This window comes from Halichoerus grypus, chromosome 9 (assembly GCF_964656455.1).
Source record: "Halichoerus grypus chromosome 9, mHalGry1.hap1.1, whole genome shotgun sequence".
Lineage (NCBI taxonomy): Eukaryota > Metazoa > Chordata > Mammalia > Carnivora > Phocidae > Halichoerus > Halichoerus grypus.
Genome location: NC_135720.1, coordinates 13,689,941 through 13,710,675, shown reverse-complemented (window position 1 = coordinate 13,710,675; position 20,735 = coordinate 13,689,941).

Sequence of the window (20,735 nt, the reverse complement as noted above, 5' to 3'; positions counted from 1 at the left end):
ACTGGAATATTATCCAAGTTCACCACCTATGAAGGTTTCAACACTTGCATTGTTACTGGATGACAAGTGATCCAAGCCTAAGTTCTATATTTACCATCTACTTTTTCAGGTCACTTTTTTTTTTTTTTAGAGAGAGAGACAGTGAGAGAGACCCCCTTTGTCTCCAACTTAAGCTGGAACTGTCCTTCAGAATTGAGTCAAGGGTCCAGGTCTTTATATCAATGTCAGTCAGTCACTGGATGCAAGATATTCTGGGAGGGGGGCATGTCCTTGGACTAGACAGCTTTCTTCAGCTGAGGCTATTCCCAAAGCGGTGTGAGAGCAGAGAGTTATCTATCTTCGGCTCTCCCAGAATTTGGATCAACATGTCTTTCATTCCAAAAGGAGGATCTAAATGGCACATTGCAATGTCCACCACACAAAGCTTTCAGCTTTTTCTGTTCTGCTAAGTCAATATACCACTTTTCCGTACCACTTCTTTACTCTGAGTTTCTAAAACTTTGTCTATCCTCTCCTCTACGGTTTTTGTTTTTGTGTTTATTCCTTAAAACCTACCACTTAAATGTAATTTCATAAGCGTGTCAGTAGTAAGCAGAAGTAACCACATGTATTTAATATATTCGAAAAACCCCAAATCTGAAGTAGCATTCTGAGTGGGGCAGCATGAAAGACACTGTTCCTATTTCACACGTTGTCCCAGCTTTTATTTCTTTGTTTCAGATCTAGGTGCTTATATAGACTTTCTAGGATATATCATTGCCTTGGGCACATAAACAGGATAGGAGCTGGACTGGGCAGAATCCAAGTATTTATTACATTTTCTAGTTTCTAAGGTTGTCAAAGGAAATTGTTATAGTGACAGAGAAAAGTATGTTCCTCTGAAACATAGGGGATGAGGTGGGCCATGACACAATATCCTGGAAAACCCTTCCTCCTTAACCATGTGGCCCGCCTGTCATTAGCACACACACACACACACACACACACACACACACGTACACCATGCACACACACACGCACACACTCTCAATCTCTCTCTCTTTAGGTAGAGGAATGGATTTGAAGCAACACATGCAGAGAAACACTGTTCTGCTATTTACCTGTACTCTATAGGTATAGGTATGGTCTTTTGTGCTCTGTACCTTCATTTCAGGTGAGAGAGCTCTTAGGTAGTTCCCAATTCAGTTGTACTTGCTTCTCTATGCTGCTGACAAGCTGGGTAGAGATGGTTTTTCCCCAGGATTCTTTTCCAGTCAAGGTACCATCTAGAAATGAAGGAACACTCTGTTAACTCCACATGGTTGGAGTTGATTGCAGAATGAAACTACTTGATTTCCTCCCCAGAGGAAAAGAACAAATGATGATGAAACTGTCACTCAAAAATAAAATGTTAAAACATTTCAATTTCCTTTATTCTACAAAAGAGATAATGAACTTTAGTCATAAATTGGTTATTTCACTGGTAAGGATTTTCAGGTGGGTAAACTGAAACCAATGGAAGTTAAATTGTATGCCTAAAGTCACACAATTATTCAGTGACAGAGCTGGGAGAAGAGCCCCAGTATCGTGGTCCCTAGAAGTGGTGTCTTTCTAATAATAATTAAGTGATTACTGTCTGATTATTTGCTTATTATGTTAGATTGAATGATTGGTCACATTGTAGTTACTCCAACTTTTTCTTAGTAATTTTTTTCTTGTCTATTACACTGACTTGGCCATTCTAAGTTTCTGCAAGTGTTGAAATGAGGAGATTTGCTCTCTCTTTCGCTACTATGACAGCCTATCTAGTCTATCATGATCTTTTAGGACTTCTATGAACAGTTTTTTGCTCACTAGCTCCTGTTCTTTACTTGAATGCCATCTGTTAGTAATGAAACATGACTCCTTTATTTCAACACATTATCCCGCCAGTTCAGGTCCTTCTGTTGCATGAGCTCATGGCTCTGTATGTTGTATATGTCTTTTAGAAACATTTTATTTTATTCAACAGCATTTATCTAAAATAATAATTATGTTTTATATTAATTATTAATTATTTGATTAATTGATATTATCTTATTGATTTTTTTCTTCATGTCTTCTTTCTTCATAAACCTCCATGAAGGCAGGTTTAGATCTGTTTTTAAAACAGGTATTAGGGGGCGCCTGGGTGGCTCAGTCAATTAAGCGTCTGGCTTCAGCTCAGGTCATGATCTCAGGGTCCTGGGATCCAGCCCCTCATTGGGCTCCCTGCTCAGAGGGGAGTCTGCTTCTCCCTCTCCCTCTGCCTCTGCCCCCACTTGTGCTCACTCTCTTTCTTTCAAAAATTCTAAAAAAAATAAAAAATAAAACAGGTATTAGAAGGACCACGATGGCAACATAAGCAGCTCTTGAATTCTCCCCACAAATGCACTGGATATACAGCCACTCATGGAGCAATTTCCTCTGAGAGAAAACCAGACACTAGTTGAGTGACTCCTATGCATCAGGCAAATGAGAAAAAAACCCAAATTGAAAAGAGTAGGAAAGGCTGAGACACTCTCACCATAAACCCCATCCCTGGCACAGCGCCACACAAACAGGAGAGAACCCCCAACTCCCAGCTTCTCTCTGAGGAGCAAAGGATTTGGACCTCATACCTTGTGCCCTAACTTCTAAGGCTCCTACCCGAGGGACAGGCTCCCAAAACACCTAGCTCTGAAAGCCAACAGGGCTTGTGTCCATGTGGCCCACAGGACCATAGCAAACAAAGAAGTAGTTTTTAAATGGGGATAGGAGTACACCCCCATTGCTATGCACCTGGGCTCAGCACAGATGGAACAAACAAAAACATCCATTTCCCAGTTTTTCCCTGGAAGGGACCTAACTTCATACTTTCTCAGCTACAGCCTAAGGGTCCAGGTTCTAATTCACTTGCATGAAGGTGTTGACTGCAATCCTCCCCTTTGGGACACTGATGGGTCTTGGCACACCCTCAGCTACTGGGAGCCACTAAGATTAAGGATGGTGGCTTGGACAATCAATAAGGTTCGAGAGGCAAGCGGGAGCTTGGGCTGGGCTGATTGACGAGGTTCATCTCTTGCATGAAACCACTCTGTCAAAACCATAATGAGACATCATCTCACATGGGTTAGGATGCCTATTATCAAAAAACAAAAGATAAATTCTGATGAGGATGTGCAGGAAAAGGAACACTTGTACACAATTGGAGGGAATGTAAGCTGGTATAACCACTGTGGAAAACAGTATGAAAATTCCTCAAGAAATTAAAAATAGAACTACAAATGATCCAGCAATCTCACTTCTGGGTAGATATCCAAAACAAAAGAAGTCACTATCTTAAAGAGATACCTGCACTCCCACATTCATTGCAGCAATATTCACAACATACAATATTTAATATTCATAATAGCCATGATATGGAAACATCTATGTGTCCATTGACTAATAATGCATGGATAATGAAAATGTGAAATAGAGAGAGGCTGGTTAAAGGGTAAGTAGGTCTGAGGATCTAATGTACAACACAGTGACTACATTTGGCAGCACTGCATGGTATCATTGAATGCTAAGACAGTAAAAATTAAGTATTCTCACCAAAAAGAAAAAACATAAATATGTGAGGGGATGGATGAGTCACTTAAATCAATGGCAGGAATCCTTTCACTATATATACATATATCAAATCGTCACATTGCATACTTTAAATGTATTACAACTTTATTAGTCAATTACACCTCAATAAAGCTGAAAAAATAAATATAGGTTTAAAAAAGTGGAAAAAGTCTGCATTGCCGGTGCTTAGCACAGTCCATGGTACACAGAAGGTGCTCAATAAACTTTCTTTATGTAAACAAATGATCCAGTTGTCTTTGTTTTCTTTCGTACGTGTTATGTTAATGCCACTTATATTTTTAGAATTCAGGCCCCAAGATTTTTATATTCCTCATTATTATTCTTCTTCATTCTTTATTATTTATGACTGTAATTCCTGCTTTTTAAAAAACATTATATCTAACATTCTGTTTCCCCCAATTCTTTGAGAATATTGTTCAACGATCAGGAGAGGATGCACTCTGAGAAACACAATATGGATTAAATTAATGTCACAGCAATGTTTTGCTAACAGCTCAGATTCTGTGCTCTTGGGTTGGAATAGGGAGGAAGGAAGGAACAAAGTGTGTATGGTTGTGGAGCTCTCATCTCCTTATATCAGCATCAAAACAATCACAATCATTATCACAACAGTATTTTAGTATGCTTTCTGTGCCAGGAATTGTATTATTAGCATATCTTATTTAATATAAGTTAACAATAATCATTGAATTTGATATTTTTACCCACTTTTTGCAAATGACATGATTTGCCCAAGTCCATGCCACTAAGAACAATATAGGTAGTCAGATCCTGGTCTATCTTGTACCAAAGTTTCAGTGATTCAGTATTTCACTACACATTTTGAAACAACTTCTTAAAGTAATAATATTTAAGCAAAAATTATAAAAACACATGAGATAATCAGTAAATTCAGTAATAGAAGTAATCATATTCTGCAGTATATATAAAACAAATATTTTCCTTCTCTATGTTTTATTTTATTTTCTCTCACTCATATTTCTTTCAACTTTCTGAAGACTGTGGAATATATGGCTCAATATAGAAAAATGAGGGTTAGTATATGAGTTTATTTGCAAGTGTCTTCATGTCTTGCCTTTATAAACCACTCTCTCTGAAAGCTTTTTCTCAAGGGAGACTGAGGATTTACAGACTTATTTTTCAGCATCTCTACTGAAAATGTCTTCTACAAAACTAAATAAGAGAGTGAACTTTTACTTTGGGAATGACTTTATTGCCACTCAAAAGAAATACTTTTTGATAGAAAACTGCATTGGTATGGATCACAGTTACTTAATGTCTTTGACTAGAGTTTAAGAGTCTGTCCAGTAAAGGGATGAAAAATAAAATGAACAATAGAAATAAAATTATGAGATTATGTTCTTCCTTTGAAATTTTGGACTCTGTATTTGTATGTATCTATATGTAATTGACATTACTTGGTCCTTCTTTTGGTCATTTATTCAACAAGTATTTGTTGTTCACTCTGTGGTAGACGCTGTCCAAGGTGATGGGTATGTGATGGCACAGAAGACAGAAACACAGTCCCTGCCCTCAAGAAGCTTCTGTTCAAAGATGAGACTGAAACAATAAAAACATGTATATGTAAACACATATGCTGTGATTATAACCATTAAAAAATAAAGTGCTTGGTGACAAAGAATTATGACAAAGAAGGACCGCTTGATTTAGAGTCGAAAAGGAATGAAGTTTCAGTGAAGGCGATATTTAAACTGGAGATTAGGAATTAGAAAGCAGTCAGGGCAAGGTCTGGAGAACACAGCCTCTGAGATTTTACAAGTACAAAGGACGTATAGTGGAGAGTGTCACATTCTAGGAAGAGGGAGTGTGACTCGTGCCTGGTGATAAAGAGGAATAGGGATGTATGTTGAAGCTGTAGACATTGACATGGTTCTAGTAATGTAAAGTTTAGGAGTTTAAGATAAAAATTAGATTTTATGCAAGTGCACGGCAAAAATACTGAAGTGTTTGAGACAAGTAATGATATGACCTAACTTATATTTCATAAAAATCACTCTTATGGGGAAAATAAAGTGAAAGAGAAAGGATAGAAAAACAAATGGGTAAGGAATGGAATTTTCTAGAGGAAAGATGTTGACTGGTGGCCCTGAAGGAGGAAGGAAATGGATACATTTAAGTCAGAGGGAGAACAATTTTATTAAAACAACAGAGTAGATTTACAACCACAGAATTTTAGGCATGGTAGCACCTGATTAAGTGGCATTGACGTAGAGAGATGTTTCAGGTGCCTTTTAGAAAACATGAAATAGACTATTACCTATGTTGTTAATGTGTAAGACGTGGTCGTTCTAGTGCTAATTACCTTGTTAATGGATTATATAGTCTCTCTCTCTCTGTCCACGCTTTTGGTCTATACCCTGAGGCAGCTGACACTGGGACTAAAAAGCAGGAATAATTTCAGTCACTCATTTTTGTTGCTGTGCTTTCTACATGGGTGAAGAATTAAAGACAATGCTATGTTGACAAATAAAACCTTAAAGGATTTCAATTACTCATCCTATTTCTGATTTTCATATTTAAAATAAATAAAGAAACAAAACAGAGAAAACAAGAGCTCGCAGCTTGCCTTTTAATTGTAGTGGAAGGTAATGAAACAGGCTGTATTGGGGCCATTAAAAAGGAATTTAAATGCATTTAAGCCTTTCTTCTTCATTTATTATACTTTAGCACTAAAGAAAATTTGTTGCATTTAGTTGAATTTAATTTTTCTTTTATTTTCATTTTGACTTAAGTAGCAATGTTTTTAAATAAAATGCAAATGATCAACATATAAGTTTTTCATTTTAAGAACTGTGGTTGTTTTCATGAATTTTATTTCTACGGAAGATGCCTAGTTGGTGTTTCTGGAGGCTATTCTCATGTAAGACAGGTTTAGTCTTCAATTTCAGTGATTCCATTGGCATTGATAATGTGTGAAATCCAAGTAGAGTGTGAGTATAAACACATTTGGCTTTTGTGTCAAAGGGTGACATTTTCCCTTTAAAAATATGTTTTGTGCTTTTTACCTGGACCTAACTTAATGGCTGTGTGTTTAACATTGTGAGACTGCTTCTGGCACATTAAAGAAAAACCTCAATAGGATATGATTGTTTTTTCAATTATCTGCTTAAACATGTATTTAAAAATGTGAAATATGAGAAAACTTATTCACAGTTCACTGACTTGTGTGAGGAAATATCGTATCAGACCCTAGATATGGGTTACTAATACAACAACAAAAGTTCATTGGGCCTGGGTGGTTATTTTTGACCTGTCATCAGTATTCGTTCATTATTTTGTATCTATCACAATTGCACAATGACAAAAATTCCTAATTTGTTATATGGAACATCTGGGTCATTAAATCCAAAACAATGTTCTCTGTAAGCACTTCTTAATGAGTATCTTGCTATAGGTGACTAAACTGGTGGGATATGAAACACGATGTAGACCTTTTTGACCCCCACTTAAAATTCAAATATAACATTGTCTAGAAAAGGAATTGTATCAAATGTGGGTTTTTTGGTACAATAACATGATCATATACACATAATATTTAGTTAGTTTATTAATATGATGAATACATTTTCAAATGATGGATCAACTTTGCATTCCTGGAATAAATTGAACTTGGTAATTATTCATTAATTTGAATACATTGTTGGATTTTATTTTCTAATATCACACATTCCTTAATAATTTTGCGTATCTGTTTTTCAATGAAAATTGTTGTGATTATAATTTCTAGTTTTTGCTTTGAAGCACTTAGTGGCCTGTTGTCCTATACCTTTCTTTCTGGTCACTCTTAAATATGTTTTGGTGATCTATATTTTCATCAAATGTATCTAGTTTTTTATCTATTTATCTATCTATCACCTATCATTTCGGGGAAGGACTGATTGAGCTTCTTGTGTCTAAGAATTCATGTCTTTTATCCGTTCTCAAAAATTCTCAACCATTATTTCTTCAGATATTAGAGTATATTAGAGGAAAAAGCCTAGAATTGTCACAAAGTGGAAATTACACCTCTTTTTTCTTTTACTCAATCTTTGATTAAGTATTAGACTTGATTACTCTCTTGCGTTTCTTAAATTTTTTTTCATAATTTCTATTTGCCTCTGTGATACATTCTGAGATATTCCTTCAGATTGATCTAATTCACAAATTCTTTCCTGGGTGCCCTGAAATTTGCTAGTAGGCACCTTTATTGAGTACCAAATCTCAATTGTTTTATATCTTATTTCCAAAATTCTGTATGATTTTTTTCAAATGTTCTTGGTCAAATTGTGTAATTTTTTATTCCTTTCTTGCTTGTTAATTTTTCCATTTTTAATGCTTTAACATGTTAAATATTATTATTTCATCTTATGTATCTGATAATGCCAAAATCTGCTGTATTTCAGGGTTAGAATATACTATTTTTTATTTCTTCTGACTCTTTCAAGGTGTATTCTTCTGTATCAGTTTTGTGTTTTTTCCATTATAAGCTCATGTATATTTAAATGCAATCTTTCAAAATTTTCTTTGCTTTTCCCCAATGCTTGGGTGTACATTTTTCTTAGGGTTTTTGTTGTTGTTGTTTGTCTTTTGGTTTTTAGCCATAAAGCTAGTAAGAATGCCTGCTCTTAGCTTAAATAGAATTTAGCTTGTGTTAGAGGTTTTTTTGGGGGAAAATAATTTTTAACTATCATACAGAGCCAATGCTGGTGATAGTCAGTATTCTTGTACTCTTCTACTAGAGAGTAGATATTTCCTATTTATCCACAAAGTTTGTCACCATTATTGCTCCTTTCTTTATACAGGGGTTCACAGACAAAAGGTTCTACTTCATGCTACCTTTGACTTTTTCTTCTGACCTCTTTAAATGGACCCACTGAAACCAAACTCTAAGCATGTATGACTGTTTAGTTGTCTCAGTAAAGAATCCAGAAGGGTAAACTGCATCTTCTCTAAATCTTTCCTTCCTTCTTTCTTTCCATCCCTCTTCCTTTCCCTCCTCATTCTTTCCTTCCTTCCTTCACTCCTTCCTTCCTTCGTTCCTTCGTTCCTTCCTTCCTTTTCCAGTTGCATAGTATTTTTCATACTATTACACTAAATTAGTCTTACATTTTGGAGGATTTTTAAAATATTTTATTCAGCAGTTTGGAGTCTTCTATAGTGGAAAGATTTCTTTGGATAGAAATTTTACTTTAGTGTTGGATATTTAACTCTATATTTACATACTATCATTTTACCTTTTGATTCTTTAATAAGCTCATTTTTTGGTGAAATGAAGGAAGCATAAAATATAGAAAACATTATTTCCTATGGCATGCTTCTTCACTTATAATTTGTACATTATCTTTCAGGAAAATGTTTAATACAGAAAGATAAACAATAGGGCAGGTATAATACCTGCATTATAAATAAGAATCCCGGAACACCAAGAAATAAGGCCACAAGATTGCAGACCCATAGCAAGTCACTTGTTGGCAGCTATGTCATAAATTCCTTCTCTTTTCACACTGAGTTTGGTGTCCTTTCATTATCCCTCTATGCTCAGTTTTAAGGCCTATTTATTCAGTGTGGATTCTGTATCTGTCATTTTTTTCTATGTCCAACAATTGCAGCAAAACTTCTCTGTTATTCAAAACTACTGGCAGAAGCTAGCTTATACTTCTAGGCTTTTGTTATTTTAGAGGTCTAGCACTGAGAATAGAGTCTTATAAAGTCTGGGGTGAAAGTAAGAAATCTCGATAATTGCTACTCTCAGCCTTTTCACTTCTCCTCTTGGAAATTGAAGAGTACTGAATTATGCTCTAATTGACACTGAAATATAAAAAAGCAAATAAAAAATTCATGATGACCTTTGAGAATATGGCAGATAGAACATAGTAAATATGTAGCGTTAGTTTCTAATCTAAATTGAAGGGTCATAGAGCACTGCAAATGGCTAATGTCATATACGGCTACAAATTACGACTTTTCAAAGAAAGCACACATCAAAGTCAGCTTTGAATGCTTTAAAAAAATCCTGGTCTATGAATGATTATTAATATTAAATGGCAAATCAATGTAGGTCACAGCAAGGGACAGAACTATAGAACCTCAAGCATGGGTTACATGTTTTTATAGTATTTGACAGAATTACTTTATGAGACTGTGTTTAAAGGCAGCTTTTATGCCTACACAGATTCAAGGAGCTTATATGAAGAGCATATATGAGTCTGACATTCTAAGTGAACATACATCAAAGACACAGATTCCTGAAGCTACTTCTTGTCATAGGGCATATAGTGAGCATGCATAAAAAAAGGCTTTACTTGTATCCATACAAAAAGATAAGCTAATTTATAAATGTAACTTAAAGGCAGGTTGTAAGACTAACAACATATCAGCTCAAATTTTGCCTTCCTGACCACTTCTTCTCCTTGGAAAATGTAAAGATAACTTCAAGTTAATTTCTTGTTTCACTTCGTTTGTTTGTGATACCTTTCTTTACATTTTGGAGATCCTGTGTCTATATCAGTCTTAGCAAGATTCCCAACATCATTTTTATGCAATGAGGATTCTGGTAGGCTTTGGTGGCTGTCCATTTCAAACCCCAGAAATTGTTTTGTTTTGTTAATCTTTGATACTTAATAAAGAAAGAAATGGGATTGTTATTGTACAATATTCTCCTCACTTTTCCTTCCTCCACCAGTCTCATCCCACTTAAAATCAGTCTCCACTGGGACACATTCCTAACTGTTGATTTCACACATTCATCACTGTGGATTTCATTATGTCATCCATTTCTGGTTAAAAACAAACAGAAATAGGGGTTCCTGGGTGGCACAGTTGGTTAAGTGACTGACTCTTGGTTTCAGCTCAGGTCATGATCTTGGAGTCGTGGGATGGAGCCCCATCTTAGGCCCCTTGCTCAGTGCCAAGTTTACTTGAGATTCTCTCTCCCTTTCTCTCTGCCCTTCCCAGTTGTGCTCTCCCTTTCTTTCTAAAATAAATAAATAAATCTTTGAAAAACAAAACAAAACTGAAATACCTCTATTGTCATCACCATAAGATAAAATGATTACTCATTTCTTTAGTGATCAAAGCCTTGCATGATCTAATTTCAAGATAACTATTTCTATTGACATCTCTTTCCCCTTTTCATACCCTTCTCTCCTCTACCATAGTGACTTTGAGCTTCTTACTGTCCCTGAGGTATAGACAGATTATGAAGCTGTGCTATTCCATTGATCTGGTATACCTTTACTTAACTCCCTCTTTGCTTGGAAAGCTCCTAATCATGCATTCATGTAGTTTCATTGTGAGAACTCTTTTGATTCTCCAATGTGATATTTGTGTGGCACACTGTCTTTTCCCACAACACTTTTTTCAAGACATCATAATTCAGCATACCCTGCTTTTATGTTATATATGATCTGTTACTTTGTCTCTCTTACTGTCTTAAAAATAACCTATGACAGGGCCTATTGCACATTAGTTACATACTCTAGCACTTTCCAGCAAAAATAGAAACAAAGTACAAGTCTGATGATGGGATTGTCATCATTGATGACTTTATCCCATGAAATGAAGAGGTTAGGGTCGATTTAGCAATTACCATGTATAAATACACATGAAGATATATCCATATTTGTATGTATACATCAGCTGTACAATACAGAATAACCAATATCACAGATATACTTACTGTATGGTTCTGTTATTAAATAATAGCCATTTTCAACAATTAATTGGAAAGGCTTTTATCTCAGTAGAACTAAAAGAAATTTTACTGTTTTAACTCTCCTCTATATTTGGCTTAGTCAATTTAGTCATTTGGCAAATGTAAGGTTTTTGTTTAAATATTGATATTCTTCAAGTGTTAGAGACAGTTTAGAATTGTGCAGTCCTTCCCCACAACCTTGTTACCAAGTGATAAATTATAATGAGAGTAAGCCCTAAACCAAATTCTGCCAAACCCAAGCTATGAGTTAATATAAGTGGACACAAACACAGTCCTACATTGAAGTACAGGGAAGTCTCTCCCTATGCCCAGGCACTTCGCCACCTTAAGCAGAAAACATATGAAGGCAGGCACGATGATATTCTAATGGCAGAAGTGGCTAGACTTATGATCAAATCTGATGGCAGGACCTCCATAAAATGGAGGGATATGGGGACTCTGAACACTGAGGCCAAGGGCAATCTGCTGGATAAAACTTCCATGCTTGTTAGATTCGTTTATTCCATTACATGAGTGAATATTGACCGTGCTCGATGGTATTGATCAAAACTAAGCAAATTTTATGCTATTTAAGTCCCCCTACCTTTACTGTAATTTCTGATTGGGTTCTTCAAATATTAACTAACATTTGTAGATAAACATCAAACCACTTATCTAGAATTATCTTTGAAATAAACTATAGCACAAACAATATAAAGATATTCTCTTTTATTATCACTATTTTATTTTTTTTTAATTTTTTATTGTTATGTTAATCACCATACATTACATCATTAGTTTTTGATGTAGTGTTCCATGATTCATTGTTTGCATATAACACCCAGTGCTCCATGCAGAACGTGCCCTCTTTAATACCCATCACCAGGCTAACCCATCCTCCCACCTCCCTCCTGTCTAGAACCCTCAGTTTGTTTTTTAGAGTCCATTGTCTCTCATGGTTTGTCTCCCCCTCTGATTTCCCACCTTCATTCTTCCCTTCCTGCTATCTTCTTCTTTTTTTTTTCTTAACATATATTGCATTATTTGTTTTAGAGGTACAGATCTGTGATTCAACAGTCTTGCACAATTCACAGCACTCACCACAGCACATACACTCCCCAGTGTCTATCCCCCAGCCACCTCATCCCTCCAACCCCCCCTCCCACTCCAGCAACCCTCAGTTTGTTTCCTGAGATTAAGAATTCCTCATATCAGTGAGGTCATATGATACATGTCTTTCTCTGATTGACTTATTTTGCTCAGCATAACACCCTCCAGTTCCATCCACGTCGCTGCGAATGGCAAGATCTCATTCCTTTTGATGGCTGCATAATATTCCATTGTATACCACCTCTTCTTTATCCATTCATCTGTCGATGGACATCTTGGCTCTTTCCACAGTTTGGCTATTGTGGACATTGCTGCTATAAACATCGGGGTGCACGTACCCCTTTGGATCCCTACATTTGTATCTTTGGGGTAAATACCCAGGAGTGCAATTGCTGGATCGTATGGTAGCTCTATTTTCAACTTTTTGAGGAACCTCCATACTGTTTTCCAGAGTGGTTGCACCAGGTAGCATTCCCACCAACAGTGTAGGAGGGTTCCCCTTTCTCTGCATCCCCACCAACATCTGTCGTTTCCTGACTTGTTAATTTTAGCCATTCTGACTGGTGTCAGGTGGTATCTCATTGAGGTTTTCATTTGGATTTCCCTGATGCCGAGCGATGTTGAGCACTTTTTCATGTGTCAGCTGGCCACTTGTATATCTTCTTTGGAAAAATGTCTGTTCATGTCTTCTGCCCATTTCTTGATTGGATCATTTGTTCTTTGGATGTTGAGTTTGATAAGTTCTTTATAGATTTTGGATACTAGTCCTTTATCTGATATGTCATTTGCAAATATCTTCTCCCATTCTCTGTTGTCTTTTGGTTTTGTTGACTGTTCTTTTGCTGTGCAAAAGCTTTTTATCTTGATGAAGTCCCAATAGTTCATTTTTGTCCTTGCTTCCCTTGCCTTTGGAGATGTTTCTAGGAAGAAGTTGCTGTGGCTGAGGTCGAAGAGGTTGCTGCCTGTGTTCTCCTTTAGGATTTTGATGGACTCCTGTCTCACATTTAGGTCTTTCAACCATTTTGAGTCTATTTTGTGTGGTGTAAGGAAATGGTCCAGTTTCATTCTTCTGCATGTGGCTGTCCAATTTTCCCAAGGCCATTTGTTGAAGAGACTGTCTTTTTTCCATTGGACATTTTTTCCTGCTTTGTTGAAGATTAGTGGACCATAGATTTGAGGCTCCATTTCTGGGCTCTCTATTCTGTTCCATTGATCTATGTGTCTGTTTTTGTGACAGTACCATACTGTCTTGATGATGACAGCTTTGTAATAGAGCTGGAAGTCCGGAATTGTGATGCCACCAGCTTTGCTTTTCTTTTTCAACATTCCTCTGGCTATGCGGGGTCTTTTCTGGTTCCATACAAATTTTAGGATTATTTGTTCCATTTCTTTGAAAAAAGTGGATGGTATTTTGATGGGGATTGCATTGAATGTGTAGATTGCTCTAGGTAGCATTGACATCTTCACAATATTTGTTCTTCCAATCCATGAACATGGAATGTTTTTCCATTTCTTTGTGTCTTCCTCAATTTCTTTCATGAGTATTTTATAGTTTTCTGAGTACAGATCCTTTGCCTCTTTGGTTAGATTTATTCCTAGGATCTTATGGTTTTGGGTGCAATTGTAAATGGGATCAACTCCTTAATTTCTCTTTCTTCTGTCTTGTTGTTGGTGTATAGGAATGCCACTGATTTCTGTGCATTGATTTTATATCCTGCCACTTGACTGAATTCCTGTATGAGTTCTAGCAGTTTTGGGGTGGAGTCTTTGGGGTTTTTCACATAAAGTATCATATCGTCTGCAAAGAGTGAGAGTTTGACTTCTTCTTTGCTGATTTGGATGCCTTTTATTTCTTTTTGTTGTCTGATTGCTGTGGCTAGGACTTCTAGTACTATGTTGAATAGCAGTGGTGATAGTGGACATCCCTGCCGCGTTCCTGACCTTAGGGGGAAAGCTCTCAGTTTTTCCCCATTGAGAATGATATTCGCTGTAGGTTTTTCATAGATGGCTTTTATGATATTGAGGTATGTACCCTCTATCCCTATACTCTGAAGAGTTTTGATCAAGAAAGGATGTTGTACTTTGTCAAATGCTTTTTCTACATCTATTGAGAGGATCATATGGTTCTTGTTCTTTCTTTTGTTAATGTATTGTATCACGTTGATTGATTTGCGGATGTTGAACCAACCCTGCAGCCCAGGGATAAATCCCACTTGGTGTGGTGAATAATGCTTTTAATGTACTGTTGGATCCTAATGGCTGGCATTTTGGTGAGAATTTTTGCATCCATGTTTATCAAGGATATTGGTCTGTAATTCTCCTTTTTGATGGGGTCTTTGTCTGGTTTGGGGATCAAGGTAATGGTGGCCTCATAAAATAAGTTTGGAAGTTTTCCTTCCAGTCCTATTTTTTGGAACAGTTTCAGAAGAATAGGTATTAATTCTTCTTTAAATGTTTCATAGAATTCCCCTGGGAAGCCATCTGGTCCTGGGCTTTTGTTTGTTGGAAGATTTTTGATGACTGCTTCAATTTCCTTAGTGGTTACACGTCTGTTCAGGTTTCTATTTCTTCCTGGTTCAGTTTTGGTAGTTGATACATCTCTAGGAATGCATCCATTTCTTCCAGTTTATCTAATTTGCTGGCATAGAGTTGCTCATAATATGTTCTTATGATTGTTTGTATTTCTTTGGTGTTGGTTGTGATCTCTCTTCTTTCATTCATGATTTTGTTGATTTGGGTCATTTCTCTTTTCTTTTTGATAAGTCTGGCCAGGGGCTTATCAATCTTGTTAATTCTTTCAAAGAACCAGCTCCTAGTTTCGTTGATCTGTTCTACTGTTCTTGTGGTTTCTATTTCATTGATTTCTGCTCTGATCTTTATTATTTCTCTTCTCCTGCTGGGTTTAGGCTTTATTTGCTGTTCTTTCTCCAGCTCCTTTAGGTGTAGGGTTAGGTTGTGTACTTGAGACCCTTCTTGTTTCTTGAGAAAGGCTTGTATTGCTATATACTTTCCTCTTAGGACTGCCTTTGCTGCATTCCACAGATTTTGAACAGTTGTGTTTTCATTTTCATTGGTTTCCATGAATTTTTTAAATTCTTCTTTAATTTCCTGGTTGACCCATTCCTTGTTTAGTAGGATGCTCTTTAGCCTCCATGTATTTGAGTTCTTTCTGACTTTCCTCTTGTGATTGAGTTCTAGTTTCAAAGCATTGTGGTCTGAACATAGGCAGGGAATGATCCCAATCTTTTGATACCGGTTGAGACCTGATTTGTGACCTAGGACGTGATCTATTCTGGAAAATGTTCCATGGGCACTAGAGAAGAATGTGTATTCCGTTGCTTTGGGATGGAATGTTCTGAATATGTCTGTGAAGTCCATTTGGTCCAGTGTGTCATTTAAAGTCTTTATTTCCTTGTTGATCTTTTGCTTAGATGATCTGTCCATTTCAGTGATGGGGGTGTTAAAGTCCCCCACTATTATTGTATTGTTGTCAACGTGTTTCTTTGCTTTTGTTATTAATTGGCTTATATAATTGGCTGCTCCCATGTTAGGGGCATAGAGATTTACAATTGTTAGATCTTCTTGTTGGATAGACCCTTTAAGTATGATATAGTGTCCTTCCTCATCTCTTATTACAGTCTTTGGTTTAAAATCTAATTTGTCTGATATAAGGATTGCCACCCCAGCTTTCTTTTGGTGTCCATTAGCATGGTAAATGGTTTTCCACCCCCTCACTTTCAATCTGGGGGTGTCTTTGGGTATAAAATGAGTCTCTTGCAGACAGCATATCAATGGGTCTTGTTTTTTTTTTTTGTTTTTGTTTTTTTAAAGATTTTATTTATTTGACAGAGAGAGAGATAGCGAGAGCAGGAACAGAAGCAGGGGGAGTGGGAGAGGGAGAAGCAGGCTTCCCGCCGAGCAGGGACCCCGATGTGGGACTCGATCCCGGGACTCCGGGATCATGACCTGAGCCGAAGGCAGACGCTTAACGACTGAGCCACCCAGGCGCCCAATGGGTCTTGTTTTTTAATCCAACCTGATAGCCTGTGTCTTTTGATTGGGGCAGTTAGCCCATTTACATTCAGGGTAACTATTGAAAGATAGGAATTTAGTGCCATTGTATTGCCTGTAAGGTGACTGTTACTGTATATTGTCTGTGTTCCTTTCTGGTCTATGTTGCTTTTAGGCTCTCTCTTTGCTTAGAGGACCCCTTTCAATATTTCTTGTAGGGCCGGTTTTGTGTTTGCAAATTCCTTTAGTTTTTGTTTGTGCTGGAATCTTTTTATCTTTCCTTCTATTTTCAGTGACAGCCTAGCTGGATATAGTATTCTTGGCTGCATATTTTTCTCATTTAGTGCTCTGAATATATCATGCCAGTCCTTTCTGGCCTGCCAGGTCTCTGTGGATGGGTTTGTTGCCAATCTAATGTTTCTACCATTGTAGGTTACATATCTCTTCTCCCGAGCTGCTTTTAGGATTTTCTTTTTGTCTCTGAGACTTATGAGTTTTACTATTAGATGTCGGGGTGTTGACCTATTTTTACTGATTTTGAGAGGGGTTCTCTGTGCCTCCTGGATTTTGATGCCCATTTCCTTCCCCAAATTAGGGAAGTTCTCTGCTATAATTTGCTCCAATATATCTTCTGCCCCTCTCTCTCTTTCTTCTTCTTCTGGGATCCTAATTATTCTAATGTTGTTTCGTCTTATGGTATTGCTTATCTCTCGAATTCTGCCCTCGTGATCCAACAGTTGTTTATCTCTCTTTTTCTCAGCTTCTTTATTTTCCATCATTTGGTCTTCTATATCACTGATTCCCTCTTCTGCCTCATTTATCCTAGCAGTTAGAGCCTCCATTTTTGATTGCACCTCATTAATAGCCTTTTTGATTTCGACTTGGTTAGATTTTAGTTCTTTTATTTCTCCAGAAAGGGTTTCTCTAATAACTTCCATGCTTTTTTCAAGCCCAGCTAGTATCTTTAAAGTCATGATTCTGAACCTTAGATCTGACATCGCACTAATGTCCGTATTGAGTAAGTCCCTGGCAGTCGGTACTACCTCTTGTTCTTTTTGTTGAGGTGATTTTTTCCATCTTGTCATTTTGTCCAGAGGAGAATAGATGAATGAGAGAACAAAATGCTAACAGGGTAACAACATCCCCAGAAAATATACTGTAAACAAATCAGAAAAGACCTGAAGCCGGGGGAAAAGAAAGGGAAAGAAAGAAAAAAGAGAAAGAAAAAAAAAGAAAAAGATAAAAGCAAACAAAAACAGAACAAAACAAAAAAACCCAGAATACGATCAAATATGATCAGGCTGGTGCATAGAACAGTGCCACACAATAGATTTTGGGTGTATTTTGGTCTTTTAGAAGAAAGTGCCTCCCAAAATTTTAAAGAAAGAAAAACTTACATATGTACAAAAATAAGGGTTGATATGATGAAGGGATGGAATATGACTGTAAAGTTGAAAATTGTAAAAAATTTTATAAAAGGAATTGATAAGAAGTTGTTTGAAAAAAGAAAGAAGAGATTTAAAAAAAAAGAAAAAAAGGGGGAGAGAATGTGATCAGGCAGGAGACTAGAACAAAGCCATACACTAGAGATTTAGGGTATATTTTCATCTGTTAGAAGAAACTGTATCTCAGAATTTTAAATAGAGAACAACTTATATATATGCCAAAAATACGGGTAACTACTATGAAGGGATAGAATATGACTCTAAAAATGAAAAATAAAAATGTTTTTTAAAAAAGGGATTGATAAGATGTTGGTTGAAAAAGGGAAAAAGAAAAATTAAAAAAAAAAAGACAGTTAAAAAAAATAACTTTGAAGGACTAAAGAATCATGGTAAAAAAGCCATGGATTCAATATTCAAGGATATAACCCGTGTGGGTTCCACCCCCCGCTTAGCCACTGGAGCGACGTCCCTCAGCAGAGCCGACTTCTAAAAGTTCCGATTTTGTGCTCCGCAGCTCTATCACTTGCCAGAAGCGGCTGATGGAGGCCCCCTCCCCCGCCGTCTACCCTCCCGAATATCACCTCCGATTCACTTCTCCGCATGTCCTACCTTCCAGAAAGTGGTCACTTTTCTATTCAGAGAGTTCTTGCTATTCTTTTCTTCAGTCTCCTGTTGAGTTTGTAGGTGTTCAGAATGGTTTGATCCCTATCCAGCTGAATTCCTGAGACCAGACGAAATCCAGGTCTCCTACTCCTCCGCCATCTTGCCTGTAAATAGCTATTATCACTCTTTTAACCCTGCATCGTTCCCTACCATTTCTACATTCCACTTCAATCCATGAACAACAAAGGGAGTCTCTTGCTTCAAGGCTGATAGTAGAAGTAGAAGGATTGCTCTTCTGTCTTTTGCTTACTGAATGTTCAAAGTCTGGGTTGTCTTTTGACAACCTGGCATTTTCAGATTACATGAAATTTGATTTATTGAAGACTGAGGGTGCAGGTAGCTTTTACAAATGTCTTTGTCAAGTCTGCAGACCAACTGCTCTAGCTGTCCTGAATATTCCCTTTTCTGTTGCTGCAGTAAGTGGTGAAAGGAAAGCTTTGTCTCCTTGATAATCGATACCTATGTATAGATAGCATTTTCAGTCTACTTAGAAATCATCTTCTACCATTACAAAGAAGCACTTTACACTTTGTAAAATAGGCTATTACATACATTATTAAAATAAACTATTATGCAGACAATATAAGGATATTCTTTGCTGCATTATCAAGTTCCCAGTTTAGAATTAGTGGCTGGAAATTTGAAAATTGTTCACTCTCTTCCTGGTTGCTATCACTATTATTTGCATTTAATGGCCATTTATATCAATATTATGAAAACAGAATGTGCTTATTTGTAAAACTAAGTATTTGCTCTTCATTCATTTGGTAAATATTTATAAAATATTTATAAAATATTTATAAACATTCATTCATTTGGTAAATATTTATAAACATAAACATGTGATATGTAAAAGAAAAACCTGAAAGTATAATCGTATTTTAAAGAGATAATTTTGACATTAATAAAAACGGCAACAAAAAGTTTTATCTGAGGTTTTCTGGGGAAAATGAAGAATTAAGTTTAAATACATCTGTTTTTGACTAAGTAAATCCTTCTTTTAAGAAAGAAAAATATGAAATCATAAATGTTAGTTTTTAAGTAGGGAAACAGATTTCATTAAAAGGAAAATTTGAAACAATTCTCACAAACCTAAAATGCTGTTTGTTTTTTTATGACATTATATTGTGAATTACTTATATTAAAACTAATAAACAACCATACATTAAATGCTCACATCACTAAACAGAGTATGTCTGTTAAATAAAAGGGTTGACATAATCTGTTAACTGTTAAATTTAACTCGGATAGATTAAATAATAGGTTGTTTATATTGGGAATTCAATGCTTAAAAAGTCTCTAAGCATTCTTTTGCTGTCAAATTGCTTTATTTCTGATATACAAGTTTAACCTTTAGAGTTGTAGTATTTCTAAAGGTGTGTTTGCTTTGTTTGGGAGAACAAAATTATATTGCGCCATAACATGATTTTCATAAAGTTTAAACAAAACCTTGAAAAAATAAAGCTGAAAGTTTATACCAAACATAACCTTGAATTTTATTCATGCTTTGATGGGTGCCTGCAGGATACCAAGTTTAATTATCTAACATGGAGTTGGCATAGTGTATCTGATGCTTCAAAAGCAAGCTGTTGTTAGACATCTCTATGTTTTTGAAATTTTGAAGTTATCTGCATAGAGTTAATAACTGAGTAAATAAGCGACTGAATTTGAAGAGGAAAAAGCATAGACAGAGGAAGGTGTACAGGCAAATAAAAAATTTCCATTGTTATTTCTCCCTTTTTAGATATTATACAGTCATATTATCTTACATATTTAAGTATATTCAATTAACCAAGTAGTTATTCTCTCTCTTCAAATGAAGTTTGCAGCTAATGCAAACAAACTACCTACAATGATGTATAAGGATTATATAGTTATACGAAAGTGCTATGAAGACGTCAAACTTGAAGGGAGTTCTAAGTCAGATAATGATGTAGACTAAATATATTCACTTGGATTTATGTTTTTACTTTGTGAAATAAAATCACTTACATGTCCGTTTTTAATTTATTTAGAAAAAACATAATTGAGGTAAAGTTTCAGATGAGTTTAAAGGAAGAATTTTATTTTATATGTGCAGTTTAAATAACATGATGATACTTATGACCCTCCAAAAAATTGTAAGGCTAGAAACATTCAGTGGAGAATTTCAAGTTGTCAAAATATATACATGATGTGTATGTTTAAGTTAAAGGCAA